Raw genomic sequence first — 12,306 nt, forward strand, 5'->3', positions numbered from 1 at the left:
CTCACCACCATCTCACAATGGGCAAAACAGCACTTTGACACCAGTAGGAGTAAATACTTCACTTTGGCCAGTATGCTAGCGCCCACAGCACATCACTTTACAGCACTCAGCTCACAGTTTAAGCACACGCTTTCATACCCGACTTTACTGATACCTCACCTCAACACCATCTCACTCTAGGCAAAAGAGCACTTGCACATTGGTATGGGTAAATACTTTGCTTCTGCCAGGATGCTACAGAGCACTCAGCTCACAGTTTAGGCACACACTTTCATCGACAAGTTCACCAGCCCCTCACCTCCGCACCATCTCACAGTGGGCAAAACAGCACTTTCACACCGGTAGGGGTAAATACTTCGCTTCTGCCAGTATGCTACAGCGCCCAGAGCACATCAGTTTACAGCACTCAGCTCACGGTTTACACGCACGTTCTCATCCTGGAGTGTACCGGCACCTCACCTCAGCACCATCTCACAGTGGGCAAAACGGCACTTTTATACCGGTAAGGGCAAATACTTTGCTTCACACTCCCTCTACAGCACACCCTAACCACCCTATAGACCTCACAGCCATCCTACCCTCCTGTTTCCCACTTTTTTCTCCCCTTTTTTCCCTTACTCGCTTCAACGGAATCACAAAATGGCAGCCAATTCTTCCTAGTTGCAACCGCTTGCAGCCAATTAGCAGCAAGCTCGTGCTTGTAACGCCTCAGGCAATCAGATTTCAGAATTCTCAAATATCGATTTCTGTAAACTTCGATACTTCTCCAAAACTACTGAACAGATTTACACCAAATAAACAAAAGCGTGCTTTCTAGACCAAGACCCTTCTCCCTGCCAAATTTGCGGTAATTCAGTTTGCCCGTTTGACCTGTAGCCTTGTCTAAAGTTTCCAATGGAAATTACCATGGAGAAAACAAGTTTTGGGACCCCCCTTTTTTCTCGGCCCTGCCTTGACGAATCACACCCAAACTTTCAACAAAGAATTTGTTTTGATAGTTTCGCGAAAATTCGTTAATCGACGCCAAAGTTATTGGGAGTAGAATGTTGCGATTTTCCTATGGTAAATAGGTCCTAACTATAATTACCTACTCACAACTGCCAGTAGGTTATATATATATATATATGTATATATATATATATATATATATATATATATATATATATATATATATATATATATATATATATATATATATATATATATATATATATATATATATATATATATATATATATATATATTCACAGAAAAAACCATAGGTTATAGTGGATATATAGTTAGGAATTTGCATTTACAAAACCTTGAAAATTCAATGAAAAAACCATTGGTTATAGAACATATATAGTTAGGAATTTGCTTTTACAAAACCTTATTTTACTCGCATAAAACCATTGAAATTCCATATATAGTTAGATGCGCTAACTATATATCGCGCACCCGCAATCCACTGCTGATGATGTCACATATTACATCATTCATGACATGGTTAGTGACATCACTGATGACATCACTGATGACATCTCAAATGACATCACTGATGACATCACTGAAGACAACATCCAGTGACTGTATGTTTCTGTAAAGTTAAAATATGTCTTACATATTGAAGAATGAGTGGATGTATAAGTGTCTGGATGAAGGATTTAGTAGGTGCATGACTGACTGTATGAGTGAGTGATTAAATGTGTCTCACTGAGTGCATGGGTTAGTGACTAAACTGTCTTAATTTGTGCATCATTATATCTGTTGTTCTGTAAACTGTTGCATGTGTTGATAAGTAGCTATATGAGTAACTATATGGGTTATTGATTGGTTGCCCAAGTATTTGTATGGGAAACTGAGTGTGTGTGTATGGGTGGCTGGGAGGTGTGTGACTCTGTACATAGATGTGTGAGTAGTTCATTCACTATATGTATGGGTTCAAAAGTGCATGTGGAAACAGCTGTATGGGCGGTTGACTGTGCATGAGTGTATTAGTGAGTGAATGGATATCTCAGTGCTACATGTCAAAGTAAGTACATATGTAAAACACAGTACATGTGAGAGTTGACATATATAAATAACTGTGCATAAGAGCCAGTGAATGTGTGAGTGGCTGTATGGATCATTGTGAACATGTATCAGGGATTGTATAAGAGAGTAAAGTAAATATGTGTTAGTATATGTTTGAATAAGTAAGGTGTGTATAACTGTATAGTTGAGAAAATGGAGGTGTGATTGATTTTTTGCATAACTGACTAGGTGTGTGAGTAACTCCATGGATGAGTGACAGTCTGTGACTGTCTGTTTACACTGATTGTATCTAAGGTTATATTAGAGTCGGAAGAGGTTCATGATATTATCACATGAATGATATCATCAGTGATGTGATCAGTCATGTCAAATGAGATGTTATCAGTGATTTTATCAGTGATGTCATTTGAGATGTCATCAGTGATGTCATCAGTGATGTCACTAACCATGTCATGAATGATGTAATATGTGACATCATCAGCAGTGGATTGCGGGTGCGCGATATATAGTTAGCGCATCTAACTATATATGGAATTTCAATGGTTTTATGCGAGTAAAATAAGGTTTTGTAAAAGCAAATTCCTAACTATATATGTTCTATAACCAATGGTTTTTTCATTGAATTTTCAAGGTTTTGTAAATGCAAATTCCTAACTATATATCCACTATAACCTATGGTTTTTTCTGTGAATTTCATTGGTTTTTTAATAGCAAATATGAAAAGCTTTAAAATGTCAAGTACGTGATAGATAAAAACATTTTCGTATTTATGCACGCTGATGTGCTTTGAACGCTGCACCCCCCCCCCTCCCCTCTTTTGTCTTAGTAGTACTCTCTCTTTGCAGATACTGAAGGGTAGTTAACGCAGGCCTTTACCCCCGTTGTAATCCGTCGTGCCTCCTTGTCTCTCCATTTGATTGATTGTTGTCCAAGCATTTACTGTTTTAGAATTGGTTCTCTTTGGATCATTCTCTATTTACAAACAAGCACAAAGTCGCAATACTCTGTTTAGTCTTTGCAGATAGTGAAAAATCGTGTAAAAAAATAAAAGTAATCGAGCAAAATCAGTAGGCCACTAATTGGATCTCTTTTTGACCTCGCTAAAATAGAAATATTAGGAACAACCCTTCATGAGAAATACGAAAATAGTGAGATGAACTGAGCTCCACACCATGAGGGCTACAAGACAGCTCGGCTCCATCACCCATCCCGCACAAAATAACGACAAACCCTATGCAAATATTAAAAATATAGACAACACACCAGCAAAGAAACAGTGTAAAACATTTTATTAAAAAACTATTTACATAACGTTGGTTTATAAGATGATGTCAGTAGTGGACCGATGTGTGAATAGATCGAAAACAGCACAAGGCTCCAAGATCCGGATGGCAAGCTCCTGGATGTTGGGTGCCATAGTTTAGAGTTCTGAATTTCAGCCTTTTTCAATGCCTGTGCTTTGTTGAATCAAAATGGCGGCTTGACACAAAGCTGACTCATGCGTTGCTACTGATGCTATGCAGACCAAAACTGGTTTTCAGTTTGTACATTTTTCTAGATTTTTCAATCCAAGTTTGGTTGACTTTGTAGAACGATGGCTTCAGATTTTCAACATACGGTGTGGTGGCGCTGACTGGGAGGGGGCGCTTCGCTCCTGCCCCCTCCCCAAGTAAGATTTTCATACGTGAAAGTACGTTAATGGTTTTGGTCCCTGAGATGCTTCGATGTCACTACCATTCTCAAATAGCATAAGTTCTGGATGTTGGGTGCCATAGTTAAGAGTTCTGAGCAGTGCTTGTAACACTGTCTGAAGCTTATTTCCACCTACTGCAGCTTCACTATTCTCAAAGTAAGTGAGTGTCGTTTGTGGACCTGACTGCATTAGAAAACAATGTGATATGTTACCTTCCTAAACAGCTTGACGGAGGCCCCTGAGGGGCGGTGTGATGGCCATGGACTCGGAGAAGACGCTTGGCTCCGACACCCTCCCCAAGTCTTATAGCACTGGTGTAGCCTGAGATCGCCCCCGACATAGGCGGCCGGCTCCCGGGGTCCGGCGGAACTTTTTGCCTTTTGATGACTCTTCAATTCTGGACCTTGTCCCACAATCCGTTTGACCTGAAGACAAGCTGTAGTGGGGCGCCCCTTTATCGTTTTAGTTGCCATTCCGCCCGCTTTTGCTACACTGTGCCTCTTCCGCCATTCAGCTGTTTACCGCCCGCTCTTGCGACTACAGCGTCTCGCTCATCATGTAGTTGAGTTGCTCCCGCTCTTGCGGTGCAGCGATAGGCGGCTGCCACAGGACTCTCAAAATGGCGGCCGGCTCTTCGGTTTTGGGCCTGGTCCACTAAAATGGCCCTGGGACACCTTGGAACTCGGACGCTTGTCTGCTAGGGCTTGGGTCCCATTCTCGAAAAGCGTCCCCTCAGCCGTGAAGATTCTACAAAAGTCTTGGGGGCCTCCGACTCCCGCAGGCTTCTGGTGGGGAGCGGCTGCCATGATTGCTCGTGGAATGGCCACGACGGAGCTACGAGATGGTAGTGGTCTCATGCTGACGCCAGCTTTAGTCTGAAACATCCAGAAACACTATAGACTACCAATTCGATCAGTTCCGGTAGCGCCCCAACATGACCCGGAAGAGAAGAACTTGCCCTCCCCTCTTTGACTGATGGTTCTTGTTGCCTGTCCCCTCTGTTGTCATTTAACAGAACTTTTTGGACTGCTGAAAGGGGTTGTGTTCTGAACGCTGGTTGGTGGAGACATTTAGACTATATTCTTGACCTACGTTGTCGCGTAATGCGTTTTATGACACGCCGCGTTAGCGCACCCGGAAGTGATCCGAGGCGCGGCGCGCAGCGCGTAACGTAAGCATAACAGGTCATGTGACTTGTTAATAAAACTTTTCATTGGTTCATTTTACTTTTGTTAATTTAATGATGAAAAGCTTGGTCATATGACCTAAAAATTACGCTTTTTATTATTTTCGAACAATATTTTTTTTTCAAACATATGTTATAATATTCCAGGCTAATGTACTTTCCCGGAAAATTTACAACTGTCTTGCAAGTAAAATATATTCCTTTTTCGAGAAAAAGGGCGTTTCTTCCTTCCATGACGGAGCCGTTGAGTAAAAGAGATTCGGCCTGCTGTCTTAGTCGCCGATACGCCTGATTATCAGATTCTTATCGATAACTTTATGTTGCAGACATGAAAAACACAACTGCCCTTGACCATTTATCTTTACTGCGTTCCTACATATTATTCCTTTTATCCGTCATGTAATTGGACTGCTTTATTTCACTTGCCTTTTACTGATTCGAAAACAGTCACTAAAAGTAAAAACTTTACAAATGTAAATACTACTACCGTGTTTTGTTTTAAAAACCTTTATTGTGAAAATGTCAGTATACAAATACGGGCCTATAACCACGTGGGCCGGCCACGGAGCAAACTGAAATCGTATATGATGAGGAGACATTTACACTGTAGAAGAACGTAACGAGCGGGCCATTAGGTGACAAGAACAAAGGTGTCTAACAGTTGCGGAATCGGTGGACGTACATTTTGTAATTAAAATACGACAGGGCCACTTACAATAACATTTTCTAGATATACATTTGCGGGCAAGGAGTTACGAGTCCCATTTATACCGGCGCCATTTTGGGCGAGGCCGGGCAGGTCCAAGATATAGTCAAAATGTCTCCACCAACCATCGGCCAGACCAGAACCCCTTTCGGCCCTTTATGCTACAAGATGGTGTCTTCCATTCAGAAAATATTGGTGGCAGCATTTTGAAAGGAAACAGAAACAGCCGTTCTCCTAGTGAGTTTCACATTGTTACATTTAGGAAGAATGTTGAAGAGTAGTATGTGGAAAATCTGAAGCCATTTTTCTACAAACTCTCAATCAGACTTGGATGGAAAAAAAAAACCTGAAGAATGTACAAACTGAAAACCAATTTTTGTCTGTATAGCACCAACAGTAACGCTTGAGTCAGCTTTGTGTCAAGCCGCCATTTTCATTCAATCAATAGCGTCCCCCTGCACACATTCAGGGACCTGGTCGTGTCTTCAGATGAAACGCATTGTAGGAAAAGAAGCAGAAAGGAAAAGGCAAAAAGTTCCGCCGGACCTAGTGAAGCTGCAGCAGGTGCAAATAAGCTTCAGACAGTCTTGCAAGCACTGCTCAGAACTCTCAACTGAGGCACTCAACATCCAGGACTTGCCATTCAGATCTTGGCGCCTTGTGCTGGTTCCGACCTATTCACACATCGGTCCACTACTGACATCACCTCATAAGCCAACGGGGCACCCCACGCCGACTTTCGGCGCAGCATTGTAGGATGGCCACACCAGTGCGGCAACTTGCTGGACACAACATCGGGGCCATCCAGATCTCGGCGCGTTCGACTCACTGTACCGCAACAGTGACCGCAACTCAGCTGGACACGCCGTCTTTCGGCGCAGCATTGTAGGATGGCCACACCAATGCGGCAATTTGCTGGACACCACCTCGGTGCCATCCGGATCTCGGCGCGTTCGAGTCACTGTACCGCAACAGTGACCGCAATTCAGCTGGACACGCCGTCTTTCGGCGCAGCATTGTAGGATGGCCACACCAGTGCGGCAATTTGCTGGACACCACCTCGGTGCCATCCGGATCTCGGCGCGTTCGAGTCACTGTACCGCAACAGTGACCGCAATTCAGCTGGACACGCCGTCTTTCGGCGCAGCATTGTAGGATGGCCACACCAGTGCGGCAATTTGCTGAACACCACCTCGGTGCCATCCGGATCTCGGCGCGTTCGAGTCACTGTACCGCAACAGTGACCGCAACTCAGCTGGACACGCCGTCTTTCGGCGCAGCATTGTAGGATGGCCACACCAGTGCGGCAATTTGCTGGACACCACCTCGGTACCATCCGGATCTCGGCCCGTTGTGCTGCCTTCGGCCTATTCGCACATCGGTCCGCTACTGACGCCGCCTCACGTGCCAACGGATTTTCTACGCTTTTTGTAGCCCTATGCCGCATAACAGGTCATGTGACTTGTTTATAAAACTTTTCATTGGTTCATTTTACTTTTGGTTTCCTAAAGATGGAAGGCTTGGTCATATGACCTAAAAATAACACTTTTCATTGGTTTAGAACATTTTTTTTTCCCAAACGATGAAAGCCCCACCTTGTTTCTGGATCATTCAGACTGAAGCTGGCGTCAGCATGAGAGCACCACCATCTCGTGGCTCCGTCGTGGTCATTCCGCGAGCAATCATGGCAGCCGCTCCCCACCGGAAGCCTGCGGGAGTCGGGGGCCCCCAAGACTTTTATACAATCTTCACGGCTGAGGGGACGCTTTTCGAGAATGGAGCCCAAGCCCTAGCAGGCAAGCGTCCGAGTTCCAAAGTGTCCCAGGACCATTTCAGTGGACCAGGCCTAAAACCGAGGAGCTGTCCGCCATTTTAAGAGCCATGTGGCAGCCGCCTATCGCTGCACTGCAAGAGTGGGAGCAACTCAACAACATGGTGAGCGAGACGCTGTGGCCGCAAGAGCGAGCGCAACTCAGCTAGATGGCCGCCACCTGGGGAGGCCCGTTCACGCCGGCTCCCCCACGCCCCCCCCCCCCCGGGCCGCCGCACGCCAATTTTCGGAGCAGCATTGTAGGATACCAAAACCAGTGCGGCAGTTTACTGGACATCACCTGGGTGCCTGTCGTACATGTTGTGTCAGCCATGTGACACTGGACACAGACCGCTACTGACGAGGCCTCCCCCCGCACCACCCGGGACGCCCCACGCTGTTTTTCTGTGCTGCATTGTAGGATCCCTAAACCAGTGCGGCACCCAGGCGACATCACCTGGGTGCCGTCCAGAACTCTGCACGTTGTGCTGCCTTGGGACTATTCGCACAACAGACCGCTACTGACGAGGCCTCCCCCCGCCCCACCCGGGACGCCCCACGCCAATTTTCGGAGCAGCATTGTAGGATCCCTAAACCAGTGCGGCACCCAGGCGACATCACCTGGGTGCCGTCCAGAACTCTGCACGTTGTGCTGCCTTGGGACTATTCGCACAAAAGACAGCTTCTAACCATTGTTGCTTTTTGTGTTGAGAAATGTTTAAATGTTTTTAGTTTTTGTTCCGTTCGTTAAAGTTAGTAGTTAATAAAGTTTTATAACCTTACTTTGTTGGAGTGTTATCTATTTTTTTAAAAACGGGTGAATGGGGCCTTGAATCGGGTTATTGTCATGTGTGGGCTTTGGAAGTGTGCTGCTGCAGGATCGGACATTTCAAACTCAAATGCACGTTCTTTTTCTTACCTTTCCGAAGCATGGAGCGCAATAGCAGGCAGAGAAAGGGTGATGCACGTGTTGAACACTACCTGACCTGGCAAGTTGCTGGCAGTGCCCCCCCGCCCGCTCCTGAAAGAGGGCACACACACACCGCCGCCCCGAGTACTTCACAAATCTTTAAAAGACCATGCGCTTGTTCATGAGGCTTAAATGGTTTATCACCTCTTCTAGAACCCCTGCATCGACCCTCTGACGTTTCATGGAAAAATTACCATGTAACACAATACCAAGCCCTGTCAGCTGAAACCCCCAAGGAATCGTGGGGCATATTATCAAGGGGGTTTATCTCCGCTTTTTTGGCTTTAAAAGCCATGAAAGCGGAGATAAAATTATTTCCCTATTACCAAGCTGTCGCTAACACCAGTTAGTGACAGCTAAAAGGAGATAGCGACCATCTTGGGCCCCGCTTTGCATGTCAGTGATACTTATCACTAATGACATGCAAAGTGGCGTGCCAAGATGTTAGCGACTGGAAACAGTCCCTAACATCGCTACCTTCTATTACCAACTTTTGGAGATATTCGCGCTAAGCGCGAATATCTCCAAAATCTAACACCTGCCCTGAGCAGTTCTTAGCCATGTTATCCAATGGGAGGTGGATAACATGGCTAAGAGCATTAGATCGATAATACATGAATATCGCTGACTTTTCACCTGCCCTGAGCAGTTCTTAGCCATGTTATCCAATGGGAGGTGGATAACATGGCTAAGAGCATTAGATCGATAATACATGAATATCGCTGACTTTTCTGCGATAATAGCAAGGTTTATCTGCGATAAAAATCGCCGATGTGCGGCGATAATTTTTGTCTCTAAACAAGTTAGAGACAAAAATTATCGCTAGTTGTTCGTAATATGCCCCCGGGTTTTTGCTTGCAGAAATCGGGAGGCGGGAGACTAGCACTGAAATCAGTACTCACACGCCTGAATCAGGAGGATTGGCATGTCTGAATTCTCTACAGCTGGGGCCATAAACTACATCCGCAGGGTTAGGTGATAGCCTGGGACCAGCCTGGCATCTAAAATGGCTGCCGTGCACGACAAAATTGTGGCATTCGAAAAAAGGCAAGATGGCGCAGCCGCTGGAAGAGATGTATCAACATATATCAGCCTCCTCAGCCACCCTCAGGAAACATAGGGGATTAGGATACGTCTCCCGCACCCCCTTATACCTAGTACTTTAATTAACGAAGCACAAAATGGCGAATTCCCGTTTCGCTACCAGTTTGCGGCCCAGTTCGCGGCCCGTGAAGCGCTTCTACCGTGAAAAATATATTTTTTTTTATTTTCCCCACGGGACCCTTTAATAACCCCAACAACATTCCTAGGGGGTCAAGAGGGGGATACCTTGCCCCCTTTCATTAAATTCCCCCTTAGTTTTTCACCTTTTCTTCTCTCTCGATCCTACTGAGAGACAAGATGGCGGCCGCTCCGGACTGTCACGCAGCAAAAAAAAAAAAAAGCTCACGCACAGCCGCTGGAAGAGATGTATCAACATATATCAGCCTCCTCAGCCACCCTCAGGAAACATAGGGGATTAGGATACGTCTCCCGCACCCACTTATAACTAGTAATTTAATTAACGAAGCACAAAATGGCGAATTCCCGTTTCGCTACCAGTTCGCGGCCGCGCTTCTACCGTGAAAAATCATTTTTTTTTTATTTTCCCCACGGGACCCTTTAATAACCCCAACAACATTCCTAGGGGGTCAAGAGGGGGATACCTTGCCCCCTTTCATTAAATTCCCCTTTCGTTTTCCACCTCTTCTTCTCTCTCGATCCTACCGAGAGACAAGATGGCGTCCGCTCCGGACTGTTTAGAATGTTGACAGACACCGGAGAGCCAATCAGCTTTCTGCGCGCAAAGTTCCGATAAGCGAAAAGTAAGCGGACCGGATCGCTGCCCAGAGCGCTGTTACAGATATATATCTTGGTTTGAACGTTAATTTCTCAAAAACTACTGGAGCACATATATTGAGACCTAGCAAAGGCACATCGGGCTAACAGTCCCTACAATTTTGCCAAGTTTCGTGCAAATCCATTCAGCCGTTCGAGCTAAAAGTGAGTCCAACCGCCCTATGGAAAAATGAATGGAAAAAACGCGTTTTGGGACCCCCCTTTTTTCTCAGCCCCCCCTTGACGAAACCCCCATAAATTTTCAGGGGCTGCTCAGAATCAAAATGTGCCATTTTCCTGAAAATTTCAGCCGATTCCGTCCACAAACGCCAAAGTTATTAGACATAGAATTTTCAAAAGTCCCATAGAGAAAAAATTCTAACTATATATACCTACTGGCGATAGCCAGTAGGTAATATATATATATATATATATATATATATATATATATATATATATATATATATATATATATATATATATATATATATATATATATATATATATATATATATTATATATATATATATATATATTCACAGAAAAAACCATAGGTTATAGTGGATATATAGTTAGGAATTTGCATTTACAAAACCTTGAAAATTCAATGAAAAAACCATTGGTTATAGAACATATATAGTTAGGAATTTGCTTTTACAAAACCTTATTTTACTCGCATAAAACCATTGAAATTCCATATATAGTTAGATGCGCTAACTATATATCGCGCACCCGCAATCCACTGCTGATGATGTCACATATTACATCATTCATGACATGGTTAGTGACATCACTGATGACATCACTGATGACATCTCAAATGACATCACTGATGACATCACTGAAGACAACATCCAGTGACTGTATGTTTCTGTAAAGTTAAAATATGTCTTACATATTGAAGAATGAGTGGATGTATAAGTGTCTGGATGAAGGATTTAGTAGGTGCATGACTGACTGTATGAGTGAGTGATTAAATGTGTCTCACTGAGTGCATGGGTTAGTGACTAAACTGTCTTAATTTGTGCATCATTATATCTGTTGTTCTGTAAACTGTTGCATGTGTTGATAAGTAGCTATATGAGTAACTATATGGGTTATTGATTGGTTGCCCAAGTATTTGTATGGGAAACTGAGTGTGTGTGTATGGGTGGCTGGGAGGTGTGTGACTCTGTACATAGATGTGTGAGTAGTTCATTCACTATATGTATGGGTTCAAAAGTGCATGTGGAAACAGCTGTATGGGCGGTTGACTGTGCATGAGTGTATTAGTGAGTGAATGGATATCTCAGTGCTACATGTCAAAGTAAGTACATATGTAAAACACAGTACATGTGAGAGTTGACATATATAAATAACTGTGCATAAGAGCCAGTGAATGTGTGAGTGGCTGTAAGGATCATTGTGAACATGTATCAGGGATTGTATAAGAGAGTAAAGTAAATATGTGTTAGTATATGTTTGAATAAGTAAGGTGTGTATAACTGTATAGTTGAGAAAATGGAGGTGTGATTGATTTTTTGCATAACTGACTAGGTGTGTGAGTAACTCCATGGATGAGTGACAGTCTGTGACTGTCTGTTTACACTGATTGTATCTAAGGTTATATTAGAGTCTGAAGAGGTTCATGATATTATCACATGAATGATATCATCAGTGATGTGATCAGTCATGTCAAATGAGATGTTATCAGTGATTTTATCAGTGATGTCATTTGAGATGTCATCAGTGATGTCATCAGTGATGTCACTAACCATGTCATGAATGATGTAATATGTGACATCATCAGCAGTGGATTGCGGGTGCGCGATATATAGTTAGCGCATCTAACTATATATGGAATTTCAATGGTTTTATGCGAGTAAAATAAGGTTTTGTAAAAGCAAATTCCTAACTATATATGTTCTATAACCAATGGTTTTTTCATTGAATTTTCAAGGTTTTGTAAATGCAAATTCCTAACTATATATCCACTATAACCTATGGTTTTTTCTGTGAATTTCATTGGTTTTTTAATAGCAAATATGAAAAGCTTTAAAATGTCAAG

General features: G+C 43.6%; 1 protein-coding gene across 3 annotated transcripts in view; it reads left to right on the top strand.

Annotated features, from left to right (window-relative positions):
• The window catches only part of AK9 (adenylate kinase 9), a 1,394,796-nt gene that overhangs the window by 780,117 nt on the left and 602,373 nt on the right, over positions 1 to 12,306 (top strand). The window lies entirely within an intron of this gene.

This window comes from Lissotriton vulgaris, chromosome 6 (genome assembly GCF_964263255.1).
Source record: "Lissotriton vulgaris chromosome 6, aLisVul1.2, whole genome shotgun sequence".
In the NCBI taxonomy this organism is placed as follows: Eukaryota; Metazoa; Chordata; class Amphibia; order Caudata; family Salamandridae; genus Lissotriton; species Lissotriton vulgaris.